The sequence below is a fragment of the Erigeron canadensis genome, chromosome 7 (assembly GCF_010389155.1).
Source record: "Erigeron canadensis isolate Cc75 chromosome 7, C_canadensis_v1, whole genome shotgun sequence".
Lineage (NCBI taxonomy): Eukaryota > Viridiplantae > Streptophyta > Magnoliopsida > Asterales > Asteraceae > Erigeron > Erigeron canadensis.
The window spans coordinates 7,364,064-7,374,620 of NC_057767.1; the positions used below are offsets into that span (position 1 = coordinate 7,364,064).

At 31.7% G+C, this 10,557-nt stretch overlaps 1 long non-coding RNA gene across 1 annotated transcript; it reads right to left on the reverse strand.

Moving 5' to 3' along the window:
• Positions 1-3,581: 3,581 nt before the first annotated feature.
• Positions 3,582-4,653, reverse strand: LOC122609544. The gene is made up of 2 exons (XR_006325330.1): positions 4,532-4,653; positions 3,582-4,145 (listed from the first exon to the last, which is right to left on the reverse strand). It is a non-coding gene; the product is annotated as an uncharacterized LOC122609544 (long non-coding RNA).
• Between the last annotated feature and the right edge of the window lie 5,904 nt (positions 4,654-10,557).

Sequence of the window (10,557 nt, forward strand, 5' to 3'; positions counted from 1 at the left end):
AAATCACAACCTAAGCCTTGAACACCTTCAAAATTGGCAATTCCTCACCATCAATTATCTGAGCCAGCGATGAGCTTGACAGTCCAAGCTCACTTGCAGAACAGGGTGCAAAAAAGTTAGAACAACAAACGACGAAAACATTGACATTTGAGACACGTAAGAAACTCACCAAAATATTTTTTCTCAGTCATAGCAGTGAGGATGCATACATAACCAACCGGTTTTGATCCTTTCCTATTGATCAGTTCCTCTCCCGTCGAGCCCTATAACGTTACTGGGATGTGTCGACCACTGCGCATCAATACAGATAAACAGTGGTCAGTGTGGCCTATTTTGACAAAATCCAAAATTAAAATAAGTAGCAAATAGTAGGGATATTATGTACTTCCATAATCAGATTGAACTCAACAGTCTGCGCGCCATTGGATTTTGTTATAGGTGCCCCGACATACGTGACATAACCAATGAGATCTGCAAGAACACATACAACATCATTACGTTCAAGCGAACAGTAACACGTAAGGAAGAACCTCAACACATTAAATAGGTCGACACACTCCATGAGCAGGAATATCAACATGTAGACCATATGGTTCTTTACATAGGAATTTTCATCAATACAATGGAGTTCTTTTCTGGAACCAAACCCATAGATTCATCTCGCCAGAATCGGGTTTCTCCATTGATTTTAATATCGGTTGTTCCTCTTCATGGTTCTTTACATAGGTATATTTTTCAATACCAATGGAATTCTTTTTTTCTACGAATGGCAATGTTGCTTCCACAATAAGAGGCACTTTCTATTTACTAAATTCTTTCATGTTAGATTATCATCAAAGTGTGTAATAACACCTTATGTTCTTGTTATTTAAATAGAATATGTGAAAGATTTGCACAAACGTTCACGAGTTAGTTTGTTTGACTACAAGTTTACACATACTTGGGTTTCTTAAGTTGCTCCATGCTCATAGCCCATCTTCAAGTTCAATAACTACCCACCATAAACTTGTATTTATCTTAAATTGAAGTTGATGCTATTACAGTATTACATCCTAAACATTCTTAAAGTTTTATACCTTGAAATGAGAATATTGATTAGCGGAAAATAAATATACAAATGCATATAAATCATTATCAAAGAATATGACAAACATAATACCGAAAATTCATAAACCACTCTTTTGGACATTTCATCAAACATCTTTTGTGTAACCTTACAATATGACACAATCAATATCATTACAAAGAAAAAAGAAGTTCACAACTTTTAAATAACTAAATCATAAAAAGAGATGAAATACAAATAAAGGAGTTTCAATTCAAAATTTTCCATCATATTTCAATTCAGATTTGGTAATAACCAAAAATTTTACTAATAAATAAAAATAAAATACCAACCTCAAGATATTTGCTTTCTATCAATCTACATCAAAAAAAAAAAAAAAGTAAATGGATCAAATAAAAATTACCTGACAGAAAGGTTGCAGAAAGATATAGAGCAAAAACCATATTTACATATATGATTTGTAATAGTTGCTGCAAAATGGAGAGCTGATATTGAATGCCAAAAACTAATAGCAGAGTATAATTGTAAATGCAGGGAACTCGATAGTCTCGATGTATGATGCGGGAACTGATGCCGGAACTCAAGAGGTGATAAATTTATGGATATAGTATTCATCACTCAAAGGACGCACCTCTGAATCCGTTCATTGAATGATTCATTCATACATACATATACAAATTAATAATATACAAATTAATAATACCTCTTGAGTAAACAAATCAAATAAATAACATACTCATACTTGTTATCTATTAAAACATTAAATAACACAATATGAACTCAATATGTAAAATGCAATGCACGAATTAATGTATATTATGTGATACAACCCTTACAACTTCACGCTATACAAATTCTCGTATATTTACTGATCTTGCCTCAATTGTATAGGTTAATTCATTGGCAAGCAATAATTAACATCTCATTTAAACCAACTAACAAACCATGCATTCACTGATGGATAAAAATTACGAAATCAAGAAGAGTAGGAAGGAAAACATTAACCTTAATCAATGACAATCATAAATAACATCATAAGTGAAGTGCTAAAAAACAATTAGGCCTATAACTTTATATTATAATAGATAATGTTGTCATAAATGTGTTAAAAAATTTTATGCGTCGCTAATGTGTAACGATTAACTATATTGAGAAAATTAATGATATCAAAACGCGCATGTGATTTTTCGAAACTAACTGTGAATTTGTGATGCACTGACTATCAAAGTGATGCATCATGATTTGTTTAAGCGAAATAGTTATGAATAATAAATCAATCAATTAGATGAATCATTGTCATCACAAATTAATTAACAATTTTGATTAAAAAAAATAGGGAGTCGATATAGCAAATAAAATAAAAAGAAACCAAAAGACTTTCTTTAATATCATTTATTAATTTAAATAAATATAAATTAACTAATATACTGTACAGTTTTAAAAAATGGTGTTAACTAATTAATTAAACATATAAATTAGGTAAATGAAGCTACAAACGTGGAACGGTTTTTTGATATATTCCATGCCATTGAACTTCTAAACATTTACAAAAAATGCCATCATTATATTTATTCTTAATCTGATCTTAGATGAAGGATCCAAAGGCTAATATTTGTCTTTTTGTTTTATGTTAATAGTTATCTTACAATAACTAACATCTATATATATATACACCTGGTTAAAGGTGTAAACGCAATAAACATATCCCTTATTGATATCTATATCGTACCATTTGAATTCAATGTGTATAAAAACACTTAATGAGTACATATATGTGCATATCAATGCTCGTATACTTGAAAAACGCAAAATTATATATTGGTCCCTCCCTAATCCGACTCTAATTTTTAAAATTACCGACGGATTAGCGACGACCTTTAACTTCTATATATTTATAATTATATTTAGGGACGAATTTGGGACAGAAAATATTATTAATATTTTTTTGATTTTTTTTAATTATTGAAAGGGTCTGTAGCAAATCTGTTGGTAAATTATATATTTAGGGACGGATTTAGGAGGGAATTATTATATTGCAGGATTTTTTAATATTATATATTATGATTTTAAGACCTGTCACAAATCCGTTGGAAAAGGTAATATTTAGGGACAGATTGCCGACGGATTTTTTGTAGTAGCCAATTTGTCCATAATCCGTTGTAAAAAATTTTGAAATCATATATTTTGGTAATCTGTCTGAAATCCGCCAGAAAATCGTTATAAATTTGGGACGGGTTTTTTGGCCGTCGAAAATCCGTTGAAAATCCAAGATTTTCTTGTAGTCACCATAAATATATTTGATTATAAGATATCGAGGTAAGCAATTTTGAGAACTTCAAAGCCAATATATATATATATATATATATATATATATATATATATATATATATATATATATATATATATAATGTATACCTACTGATCGATTTACAAAGGATGTTATTAATTAAGGGTTTTACAATAGAATTAAAAAGGAACTTAATGCTAATTTCGTTTGTCTGGTGCTTAAAGAAGATGGTAAAAAGATGAACCATATATTTCAATATATTAATGAAATTAAATCAAGCTCCTACACTATAAGAGATTCAGAGACGGAGCCAAGATTTCGAGTTAACGGGGCTATCACTAAAATCAAATAGCAACAAGTAAAAGTAACATTGCGAGAAAGCCCTTTCGTTTGTATGAAGTCTTGTTTTCACAATTTTCATTGCCGAGAAAGCCCTTTCACTTGTTGCTGTTGAAACCGGTCAAAACAGACTCGAAGGATATTTGGATTTCTGAAGCTGATAAGGTCCAAGTTTGATATATGCTCGTCTAATCTCATCACGTTGGCTACTTGGATAACTCAGGATTGGAGGAGGCATGCCGGGATCGCGAATCAATTTATCAAGCTTTATCTCTTGTGAATTTGACATATCAACATTCTCGTGTTCATTCTGGTGCTCAACTCTAGTGTTCAACTCAGGTTGTGGGTCATGAACGTCTTCCATAACATTATCAATGTTGAAGTGTGGCTGTTGAATATCTATTCGGGGCTTGAAAAAAGAATCAATTGTTCGTTTGTAGCGCATGATTTAGCCTAATACCACATAAGTACAGAACTCTATCATATAAATGAACAATAATAAGACTTTAAAACATCAATAAAATCTACAATTAAGTGCTATTGTACATACTAAAATGAAAAAATCCATTTAATGAGTTGTAAGTTGTTCGACTAGAGCTGTTAGTATACTTTTGTACAACTTCTTTTCTTCTAATGCACATTAAAATCTCATCATTTAAATTAATAACTCACTAATTGAATTAAATTATAGATTAAGAAGAAGCAATATATGGAAAATCAAATTCCCAGTAAACAAAAAGGAAAAATTAAGATAACAATAACTTAATTAAATATGAAGCAATTAAATCATTTGAATAATCAGATGAATTAATTTAAATATGAAAGGATTGAAACCTTACTTGAATAATATGGAATATGGATGGATCTGGAAAAGAAGGTAGATGGAACGACGGATGATGACTCATGATGAGGGTTTTGTTCTTTCAATTTTTAAAGATATTATTCTTATTATTATTATTCTTTTGAGGCTAGTAGACGGATATACCAATGAATTGGGGAGGGCTATGTTAAATTTTTATGGACTGGGCCGAAGAAAATTTATGAAAATTGGGCTTATTGGGGGAGGCATTGCACCCCCCAGCCCAGCCCCCCTCTATCTCGACATCATAAGATTTTGTCTCTTATAGGGTTACATGCTAGAACTTTACTAGAAATAAACACCCGCGCGTTGCCGCGGAGCTTTTATAGAAACGTCGTAAACAATGATTCATTAAGCTTAAACACGTTGCCGCAGATTATATTACACACCTTGCGGCGAGACTCAAGTAGATTATCTTTTCAGATGACAATGTTTTGGTACAAATTTGATAAAGTCACCAACAAACATTTATTTGACATTGTAACAATAAAACATTTTATTGATAGGCTAAAATGTAAAAGATAAAAACTTTAAGGGGTTAAAAGGTAAAGATGTAAAAGTTGATGGGCTAAACTGTAAATAGAAAAAACTTTAGGGGTTAAAAAGTAAAGAGAAAACTTTAGGAAGTTAAAATGTAAAGTAGTAAAAGATGATGGGTTTAAATGTAAAAGGTAAAATCTTTAAGGGGTTAAAAGGTAAAGAGTTTAAAATTACATGTATGTATAGTTATACCATGTGCATAGAAACTTGTAAAAAACCAGTTGGTTTTTAGTATATATATAAATATACCACTTATAAAATAACAAATTCATGGTACATCGGTTAACAATATTAAAAAAATACATCTGCATGTGGTGGCCAGAAACCAACTAGAAAACTCTAAAGGTAATATTAATATCTATTTTTCAATGCAAAACAACTAAAACGATTCAATGAAAACAAAGAGCATCAAGGAAAACTAAAAACAAATAGAATAGGTTACACATATATACCAGACGTAATCACATGACAATCTGAAAGAGAAAAGCGTATTAGATTTGTGATGGTTTCTTGATCATGGCCGTGTGGAAGAAGAGTTGGAATATAGTGATATAGGAACGGCTGGGAGGATTTTTATTTTATTTAGGAGGATATTTAAGTAATTATAAGGACTAAAGCTTCTAGCTATTCTTAATCGTTTGTTGCAGTAATGGGCTTTTTCTCCCAACCTAAAAGCTTATAGCTCTTTCAACCAAACAAGACTTTGTTAGGTAAGAGTTTTTTCCTAAAACCTTGAAGCTTTGAGCTCCTAAAAGCTCCTTGTCAAACATACCTTATCTTTAAAAAATTACACCGAATGTCCTTAAGGTATGCACATTTCCACTCAGAGTGTCTCTCACCCTTATGTGTTCCTTTACAAAAATGTGATGCATATACCTTGGAGAAATTATGAGGGAAGCTAGGGACTATCATAGTGAAAAAGTACATAATTTGTAAATGCTAGTTTTATTTCATACAAATGGACAAAGAATTTATAAATCACAAACCAAAGAGACCATCTGTGTAATTTACTGTTTGCTTTATTACTTTGAAACACAAATTATTTTTTCTTTTGCCTTTTAAATAAGCGATTATATATGTGTTATTTGCCCATAAGATAGAGGTTTGTTGTATGTATAAAACTAAATTATTCTTCATGTAATATATATGCAGGGTAAATATATTAATTTTTAGTTATTTATAACTTATAATATAATAAATAGTTTTTATTAAGACATTTTTATTGTAAATAATTATATTATTGTATATGAATGCATGATTATAGAGATTTGGTCTCTTATATTACTTCTTTTACTTGGAGCCTACTCCAACTTCTTGTGTATATATACTCCTTCTTTATTGTTAATAAATAAAACAATTCCTTCTCTTCATATTCTGTTTTTTATTACTTTATAACACGTTATCAAGACCCTTTAATATACTAAAAATAATGAAACTACAAAATTGTTTCTCTCCGTCGAACAATACGAGAGCAACACTTTGGTTTGATTTTTGTTTTCTAGTTAATAAAATAATAATAACAACTTTGGTTTCATTGTGAGGTTTTTTACAGTTCGGGGTAAACAACAATTCGAGTTTTGCTTCGTACGACACGATTCGTTCTTTTATAAGGTTTTTCCAATCCACTGGTATATTCTAAAGATATATGTTGATTGCTTTTATGACCAGTCAATTTTACAATCCTTGTTTACATTATAGACATAATCATTATATGTCAATTAAGTATTTTAATGACGCTTTGGAAATTATGATACTATATCAAATCTTTATTAGTATTTATAATAGTAAATCGAATGAAACAAATTTTCTCTTTTAAATTATGATGGTCCAAATTTGCTAGTAACGTTACTTGAATTAGTTATGGCCTTGTTTATCTCGACAAGTAGTTTGATTTGGGTGACTTTCATTCTTAAAAAAAACATATATGTTTTGTTCATGCTTCTATTATTTGTGTTATACAGACAGATCTTTGAATGATTTATCTAAATTGACCGCTAACGGTAGCTACACTTGATTACGATTATCTTTAGCTCGACAAATGATTCGATTTGGATAATTATCATTTGAAGTACAAATTAATTGATGGAAAAAAAACAATTTTTATTTAACTTTTTTTTGAAAATACTTCACTTTTTTGAGCACGCTCTAAACCCTGAATATAGAAAGAAAACAATAATAATAAATCGGCCGATCAAGATTTTTGGTATTGATCATCGAAAAAGATAAGCAAAGATAAGTAAATCTTGATCGAGTTTACGACTTCAGTTGAGGTTGCCCTTTACTCTTTTACACTTTAATTTGTTTGTTCAACCAACTATTTACTTTAATGTTCCATCATAGCTTATTTAATCCTCTTTAATACATAAAGATTGGGGGAAAAAAATTAAAGCATATGCATGGTACTGTTGTAAATTTAATGAAATGAAAAATGTTTAAAAAATAAATATAAAAAAAAAAAAATTACACCAACTTTAATTACGTTTTGCCTTACGTGTTTAGTTCTACAAGAACAGCGATTTATGCATGAAGATATTATATATATATGCTTGACATTATTTTGTCCTAACAGATTAGGTTTCGTTTATTGACTTTATTACATGAATGTTTGGTTTTTTTCACGATCGGCAAAACTAAATAATGTTCTGAGATAAATTAAGTTTTGGGTTTGATGGTAATTTGCAACATGCAATTCGATAGTCTACATTTGGGTTTTATATTATACAATTAAGTTACATTATATAGCAACCCCACACATTTTGCCAGCTTTACTAGAATTCAATTACAATGGTTTAAGTAGTACCTTAATCCAAGGTGTCACAGGGCACGGCATATAAGACTACACCAATGCCTTCAATCCGTTTGTTGAAATCTTTCTTCTTGTACCCGAACAACGATGCCCTTGTAATTTCTACAGGTTTTCCTCTTTTAAAAGCAGTGAACTTTTCTTCATCATCATGGGTGGATGGTTTACTCACATTAGCACTATTTCCTTTTCCTTGCTTCTAAATCTGCCCGAAACCTTTGGTAATGGTGTGACTTTTTGAATTCTTCGTCACTGATGAAAGGCTTTTGTTTTAAGATCTCCCATAAACAATTTTTATTCAAGATATAAACAGCTTCTTCCTCCTGTTCAAAGAGCATGGAAAAACATATTAGGATATGCATATAATAAAATAAAAGATGTATCTAGTTATCATAGACCAACTTTTATGTTTCTTGAAGATGGGAAGTCTCTTTTGACTGCCAAAATTAATTTAAACTCAACAATGATGTTTTTGAAGTCTCTATATCTCACAAGGATCGTTTGTTTAAAGGGCCTAAATCGCCGGAATCAAGTGATGAAAATGTGATGGTTAATAATGATGAATAGTGTTGGATATGCAAAGATGGTGACTTTTATGTGATTCTTGTACATCTTGTTTTCATCCAACCTGCATTGGATTATTGGATGGAATTCCGGATTCAAATTTCCGGTATTGTATTTATTTTTTTGATAATTCTTTTTGCAAAATCATCTTTGTGAAATAGGATTATGATTGATGAAAATCAAAAGTAGTTAGGTTTTTTTTTTCTACCGAAGATTGAAGACGAGCAGAATAAGGGAGCCATGGAAAGAGGGGAGAAGAGAGAGAATAAGTGGCCACGTGTATAGCTTCTATTGGCTTATTCTAATCCGTGTGATATTATACTATTGGCCACGACTTTTTTGACCAAATTGGTCTTTTTACTTGTCCATAACAAGACCACTCTGTTCTAATTTGACTAAAGAGCTAAATATCCCTTATATTAAGAATTGTGATAGAGAGGCCTACTAAATACACCTACTTAGGGGGGGAGGGAGCCGACAGCGAGATGACACGGGAGATGGAGCGAGCTCGCGAGATGGTGAAGGTTACGACCGCCACTGCGGCGAGTTGAGGAGGGAGATGGAGTTGGCGAGCTTCATTCTCGCGGAGGGCTGGGGTGTGGCTGCAAGAGGTGAGCGTTAGGGGGGGGGGTTAAATGTAAATAATTCAAACGGTATAGTTACTGTTTTAGGGACTAAAGGTGCATCGTTTTGAAAGTTTAGGGGTGTTTTTTTGGATTAATCAAACCGGTTCCACCATTGATATATATACATATAAACACCACACAAACACTAAATATTTGTATACAAGAACATATATACATAAACATATATACCCAAATATGGATCCTAGAATGAAAATCTCAACGTCAAAGACGCAAGGTGGTCGTGGACGGGCTCAACAAATGATGCGACCACAACAACCCGTTCGATCACACCACAACCAGTATCAACAGCCGAAACAAATCATGCGCCACAACAACATCAAGTACCAGTTGATCCATTTCAGGCGAGTGGGTCGACCTCGCAACAATACTATCGACCCGAACCAATTTCCCCTCTTCCACGACACGCTATTTCTCAAACAAATCAATCTTATTCTCTCGATGACGTCGACTCCCTCCCCGGTGCAAATGAGTTTGACTGGTTTAACGATTTGGTTCAACCAAATCAAACTTATTCGCAAATGGAATACGATCAAGACGCCGTGCCCGAAACGCAAATGGAGCAACCACAAGATATACTTTCTGTTTTGTGTTCTTGTATGATAGATATAGATATAATTTTTGTTTTCATTGTTTTGTGTTTTGTGATATAGCCGATTTTGTTTTCATCGTTTTGTGTTTTGTGTTCTTGTATAGATATGAATAGATATAGATATGAATTGATATAGATATAGCCGATTGATATAGGTAAAGATATGAATTATGTTTTGATATATAGATATAGATATGAATTCTGTTTTGATATATAGATATAGATATGAATTTTCAAAATGATATACATGATTCTGTTAGTTGATATGAATTGATATAAGTTCATGTATTTTCGAATTTAGATGGAATTGAAGTTCAAGAGGTTAAAGAACAAGACGTTGGTATCCCAAAGCAAAGATACAAAAATAGAGCCCCGAAACAACATTGGTCGTTGAGTGATGAGGAAACTTTGACGCAAGCGTGGATTCAAATCTCCACATGTAAACAAGTCGGGAATGAACAAAGTGCTACTAGTTTTTGGAAAAGGGTTTCGGAACATTTCAACAAAACCGTAGGTAATGAAAATCGGACCCATTATTCTCTAACAACAAAATGGAGGGAATTGAATGGAGCATTGGGTTTGTTTAACGGATTGCACCACCAAGCAGTATACTAATTGATTTTGTATTTTCGAATTGTACTATTCTTGGATTGTTAAATTTCTTTAATGTTGTTGGATTTGTAATATTCTTGGATTGTTTAAGTTGTTTAATTTATAATGTTAAAGTTGTTTTTATGTTATAATTGTAGACACGTCTTTGGCAAAGCGGTTGTAACGATCTTGATGTCTTCAACAAGGCGTGCGAGATGTATAAGAAAAAAAGTGGCAAAGATTTTACTTATAATCGTGCTTGGGAGGTGGTC